Genomic DNA, 6549 nt, shown 5'->3' with positions numbered 1-6549 from the left:
AGAAAATCTTTTAAAAAAAAGTTTGCTATAAAAGAAAAAAAGTGCTCATTTTTTTTTAGTCAGAAAATAACTTTATTCTAACGTCACGTTTGAAAGATTATTTTGCTGGATACAATAGTACAGTTTGACATTTATCTTCTCTCAGCACATTAAATGTACCATTCCACTGTCTTCTGACTTCCTTTGTTGCTGTGGGAAAATAACCTGTCAGTTTAAATATAGTTCTTTAATAGATACACTGTCTCTTTCTCTAGGTGCTCCTAATATAGTCTCCTTACTTTGGGTATTCAAAAATTAAATTTGGGTATTCAAAAAAATCAGCTAGGCGATTTCTTTTTATTTATTCTTTTTGTAGTTCTGTTTTCTGAATCTGTGTTTCTCATCACTAGAGGCAAAGAAGAAATTTTGTCTACAAATTTCAAGAAATTTTCAGCCATTATCTCTTTAAATAGTATTATTCCTCCCTTCATCTATGTTATCTCTTCCTGGAACTCCAGTTAAATATTTGTTGGAGTTTTACCTCAGTGTTCTCCATATCTCTTAATATTTCTTTTGTAGTTTCATTCTCTTTGTCTTCTTTTCTGAGTTTAATTCTTTATTATTCATCACGAATTGTCTCTTGAACTGTGCTTAATCTATACCTGCCATTGAATTTCTCTATAGTATATTAGTTCTACTATTTCTTCATATATCTGCAGTCATAATCCTTGAAAATGTATATGTGGAGTTGAAGTTCTTTTATTATTTATTTATTTATTTATTATTTAGCAATATAATTTATTGTCGAATTGGTTTCCATACAACACGCAGTGCTCATCCCAACAAGTGCCCTCCTCAATTCTAATGACTGTTCTTTTGAAGAGGATTTGGATTTGTTTCCTTTAGCTATTGAGGAATGCTACCAACTACATTTCTGACTTGAGGCTTTGAGGAATGTACAGTTAATATGAATTTGAGTTCTAAACATATCGTAAGGTAGCCTTATAATTAAGTCTTTTTCTTCTTTGTTCTGCTCTTCCCAGAGCCCAGATAAGATTGGCAAAGATCACCATTAATGCTTTCTGCTGGGTGGGGTTTTTCTAGTTCAGCCATGGAGTCATCTTTGAAGCTCTAGCTCATTCTAATTCCCACCTTGGTTAGGACCCAGTCTTTATTCATCTGCCCTGGTACAATGAACTCATTAAAACCTAGGCTGGTGGCCACTAGGGATCACATAAATACTCAGGGCTTTGCCTAACTTTACAGATTGTTGCTTTCTTTTTTCCCTGGCCTCTGAAAAATTCTCTTAATTTCTCACCAGCTCAGGCTCAGACAAACATATAAAAAATGTTTACTGGATTTTTGTTTGAGGCTTTAATATTTTATACTGTATTTTTACATGTGCTATTCTGAGAAAGGTTTTACTTAACATGTACTTTATCGTATTACCAGAAATTAAATTTTCAGTTAAATTTTATTTTAGAATTTTAATTAAAAATACATTTAAAATATAATAAAATGTTAGAAGAAAATATTGAAGAATGTGTTAATAACTTTGATTATAGTTGGCCTTCTTAAGCTAAAATTGCAAAATTGTAAAGTCTATAAAGAATTAATGTTGATTAATACATTTAATTATATAAGAATTTAAAATTCTTGTATGGGGGCACCTGGGTGGCTCAGCTGGTTAAGTCTCAGACTCTTGATTTTAGCTCAGGTCATGAGATCAAGCCCCCTGTGTCAATCTCTTTGCTTTCTCTCTCTCCTCTCTCTACCCCTGCCTTGCTCTTTTTCTCTCTCTCAGGATAAATAAAACCTTTAAAAAATAAAAATAAATAAAAATAAAATAAAATAAAATAAAAATTTTGTATGAAAACAATACCTTAAACAAAATCAAAAGACCAAAAGAAGCTAAAAGAAAATATTAACAATGTACGATGATAGATTTATATACGTAATATATAATTGACTCATACAAATCAATAAAGAAGACATACAGAATCAATTAGAAAATAAGCAATGGGGGCGCCTGGGTGGCTCAGTCAGTTAAGCATCCACTTCAGCTCAGATCACGATCTCGCCATTCGTGACTTCGAGCCCCACGTTGAGCTCTATGCTGACAACTCAGAGCTTGGAGCCTGCTTCGGATTCTGTGTCTCCCTCTCTCTCTCCCCCTCCCCCACTCGCACTCTGTCTCTCTCTCTCAAAAAAAGTAAACATTAAAAAAATTAAAAAAAAAAAAGAAAAGAAGCAGTGGATAGGAACAGATAATTCAGAGAAGAGGATACATGGATGGTCAAAAATTATGTAAAATTATGCTGAATGTCATTGGTCATCAGAGAAATGCATATTACACATATTACACTAGTAAGATACCATTTTTCACCCACCAGATGATAATTTAAAAGATTGATAGTATGTTAGACACATTCAATATTAGTGGGAGTACAAATTGATACAGGCTTGTTGGAGGGTAGTTTGGCAATATATCTATTAAGATGCAAGTCTTGAGGTTTATCACCTTGGCTATGACTTGGTGACTCATTCTCTTGATCTGACTCACTCCCCTCCTTTTGAACAAGATGATAGACAGGAATGGAATCCAGTAACAGCATTTCTTTCCTCATTTGGAGTACTGAAGGCAGCTTCCTCTACTCATTAGCAGAGGTATTACAAAGTAGCAGGCATGCAAAGATCCTTAAGACAGGAAGTAAATGTATGGGAAAGGACTTAGAAGGGCACTTCCCATACTGCTATGCGGTGGAGGAAGATTGCCATGGTATGTCAAAGGGATGTTAGAGGATATCATATAATGTCTATGGTCATGTAATTTACATAAATTATCTCTTTGGACTGGAACAGACTAAGTCTTGCTGTGCCATCTGCCCTAGTACAGTTTAGTAAGTCCATTTGGTGTTTAAGTAAGGAAACACTGTGGTAAATGGCCAAGAAAGGCTCTTCCCCAGGAATGTCCCTCGCACCTGCATGTATCTTTAACTCAGCAAGTCGTCCTCTAAGAATTTATCAGAAAAAAACATTTGCACATGTGTCCAAAGAAGCAGCTATACAGGTCAATGTTCATTGCTTCATTGTTTCTGGCAGTGAAAAATAAAAAATAAAAATAAAAAAATAAATTTTAAATGTATTTGGCTTGCACTATAGAATATTTTATAGCAACTAAAAAAAGAATGAGGAGGATGAATGTACACTCACATAAAAGGATATCAACTTGGGGCGCCTGGGTGGCGCAGTCGGTTAAGCGTCCGACTTCAGCCAGGTCACGATCTCCCGGTCCGTGAGTTCGAGCCCCGCGTCGGGCTCTGGGCTGATGGCTCAGAGCCTGGAGCCTGTATCTGATTCTGTGTCTCCCTCTCTCTCTGCCCCTCCCCCGTTCATGCTCTGTCTCTCTCTGTCCCAAAAAAATAAACGTTAAAAAAAAAAAAAAAAAAGGATATCAACTTATTAAGTGGGGATGAAAAAGTAAGTTGCAAAATAGTATACAATCATTTAGGCTAAACATATATTAATATTTAATATACATTAGCATTCACATATTAATATACTCACACATATATATCTATTTTAGTAGATATACATTGCATATATAAAAATGCATGGGAAAAGTTTTAGAAGGCTGTTCCCACAGTACTAAACAATAGACGGTAGAATTGCTATGGAGTGGTGATGGGCATTTAAATTTTCTTTGTATTAAAAATAAATAAGGGGTACCTGGGTGGCTCAATCAGTTAAGCATCCAACTCTTTATTTTGGCTCAGGTCATGATCTCCTGTTTCATGAAATTGAGCCCTGCATTGGGCTCTGTGCCAACAACATGGAGTCTGCTTGGGATTCTCTCTCTTCCTCTCTCTCTTCCCCTACCTGCTCGTGATCCGTGATCTCTCTCTCTCTCTCTCAAAATAAAAAAAATAAACTTTAAAATAAATAAATAATTTTATTTGTATTATTTTATTATTTTATACTGAGAATATCGTCATATAGTTCTTGGGTAATGAAACAAGTTTTTAAAAGAATTTACTTTTATAAAGAAGAGGAGAGGTTGGTTAAGGTGAAAGGAGCTGGAGGAGAATGCCTGACCTGTGTCCAGGCCAGCAGAGAAAAGAGGTAGGAGATGGCCTGAAGTGAGGATCTGTAGGCAGAACTTGTAGGATTCATGCATTCATTTTGTTTCATTTCCAAAACTTTTATTATACACCTATCATATGGTAGGCATTGGGTAAGGAATATTCAGAAACGAAACCTATGATTTCCTGCTTTCTGAAGGTTCACAGAGAAGCAAGCAGACATTTATAGTGCAGTGAGATGAGCAGTAAGGCCTACTTAAGCCTGGTGAATCAGAAAAGTACAAAGGATGGAAGAAGCCAGCCATGTCCATCCAAGTGCAAGACTTGGCTTTCTGCTTCCCCCAGGGACCACCACAGCCCTGTGTGTGTTGTATGTGTTATGTCAGAAATCATTGGACTTCAGGATCTGTTCTGGGGATGGGTAACAAGGTCTCCTCCATAGCTAACAAAATGAGCTCTAATGAGATGGACAGCAGGATTTTAGTCCTTTAACCACCTCTCTCCACCACTACCATGCAGCTTCTATGATACTTTCAATTCCTTTAACAGAAAATATCTTTCATTATTGAAGATTTGAAATTTTTAATGCAAATGCTATCTGAAAGCTATTCATACTAAAAAATACATAAACTGTAGGCAATAAGTACAGAGCAAATTAATGAGAGACCAAATAAATGAAATCAGATCCTCCCGAGTTGTGATTGAAAGGAAAAAAAAGTAACTGCTATAGCAGATTGATATTTTGATATTAACCAATGTATATTTCATTTTCTGTATTTCCCTTTTGCTATGTGACCTTTTCCTCAACTTCAGGCAGCAGAGATTAGCTGTTTCTATGGCCTTGGGGGAAGAAAGGTCACAAACAGACAACACAGAACTAAAGAGTCCATTTCTCTCAGCTTTTGAGTTTCAAACTAGATTTTAAAAATTCTTGGCATAACCAATTGGCTGTGAGAAAGGGTTTTGAGGATCTAAAGCTAAAATTAATGCTGTAACCATTTAATTTTGGAAGGATACATGATATCGGAATGAGTTTTTCTCGCTGTATTAGTCTGCTGAGGCTGACTAATAGAATACCATGGATTGGGTGGCTTAAACAACATAACAGAATTCCATGGATTGGGTAGCTTAAACAACAGAAATCTATTTACCCATAGTTCTGGAAGCTGGACATTCGAAATCAAGGTGCCTGGCAGGGTTGGTTTCTGATGAGTTCTCTCTTCCTGGTTTACAGACTGATGCCTTCTCAGTGTGTCCTCACATGGTCTTTTTTCTGTTTGTGCTTTCCTGGTGCCTCTTCCTGTTCTAATACGGGCACCAATCCTACTGGATTAGGGCCCCACCATCATGACCTCATTAAACATTAATTACCTCCCTTAAGGTTCTATCTCCAGATACAGTCACATCGGGGATTAGGACTTCAACAGATAAACTGGGGAGAGGGGAAAGGCAGCATACAATTTAGTCCATAACACTTCCTCAAACTTTTTACATGAGCTCTGTTCAAAACAAATATCATGTAATTAAAATTTTTCTAGTAGCCACATTTTTTCAAAAAGTAAACAGAAACAAGTAATATTAATTATAACACTGTCTCTTGTCTATTTCAGCATATCCAAAATATCATTTCAATGTATAAACTATAATGAGATATTTTATGATCTTTTCTTCATACTAAGTATTTGAAATTCGCTTCAGTACATCTCATTTTGGACTAGCCACATTTCAAGAGCTTAGCAACCACATGTGACTAGTGGCTATCATATTGGACAATGTAGTGTCAGGTAATTCTCTAAGCTGAAGAGAGAAGTCAAATAAGAGAGCAAGAGAGAGTGGTCCCAAGAGATGGCTGATGTCCCAAGAGAAGGGGTTGAGAAGGAGTCATGATGACTGATAGAATTCCCAGGCAAATGTTGGGAATCTGAGAGCAGAGGGACCTGTGCTCACTTCTCAGGTGTTGACATGGTAAACAGAAAAAGGTAGAAGTGGCATCCAGATGTGTCTAATACAGCCTCCCCTCCCCCCTGACAAGTCTTCCACGGTGCCCATAGTCTCCAGAATGGCACATCCAACAATTTTCCAATCCCTAAGAAGGATGAAGACATGGCTCTGGGAGAGTCATCACAGTCAGGGAGCTACAGGTTTCCAGGACCAAAGATGATAGTAATGTCATAGACATAGCCATGAATGGCAGCCTGGAGGGCCATTAGCGTCCAAGAACCCAACATTTCACCCTATGTCCCTAGAACTTAGATGCCACTCTGGGGAGAGAGAAGGGAAAGGACAAAATTCTAAATTCATGGAGTCTACCAGAAATGATGAAAGAAACCAGAAATATGCTTATCTGCAGTCTACTGAACTATATTTCTGCTATCAAACAGAATGGATTCTTGAAATAGAAATTTAAGTTGAGTTACAAGTTAAGTTCCGTTTTGTGAAATAAAAACATAGGTCTAGCTACCCTGGACTCTGTGCAAAAGAGAACAGT

At 36.8% G+C, this 6549-nt stretch overlaps 1 long non-coding RNA gene across 6 annotated transcripts in view; it reads right to left on the bottom strand.

The window, feature by feature from the left end:
- Window positions 1–2481: 2481 nt before the first annotated feature.
- The window catches only part of LOC121033928 (uncharacterized), a 72529-nt gene continuing 68461 nt past the window's right edge, over window positions 2482–6549 (bottom strand). For 4 of the 6 annotated variants that reach the window (XR_005792199.1, XR_005792200.1, XR_005792202.1 and 1 more), the window contains one exon: window positions 2482–3074. This is a non-coding gene — a long non-coding RNA (uncharacterized LOC121033928). Of the gene's footprint in view, window positions 3075–3348; window positions 3389–6549 lie in introns of those variants that run through there. The other 2 variants (XR_005792205.1, XR_005792201.1) reach the window with 2 other exon arrangements.

This window comes from Herpailurus yagouaroundi, unplaced genomic scaffold (genome assembly GCF_014898765.1).
Source record: "Herpailurus yagouaroundi ecotype Mexico unplaced genomic scaffold, PumYag 159, whole genome shotgun sequence".
Classification (NCBI taxonomy): domain Eukaryota; kingdom Metazoa; phylum Chordata; class Mammalia; order Carnivora; family Felidae; genus Herpailurus; species Herpailurus yagouaroundi.
Note: the sequence above shows the minus strand (reverse complement) of the source record. Positions and strands in the feature narration are given on the sequence as shown.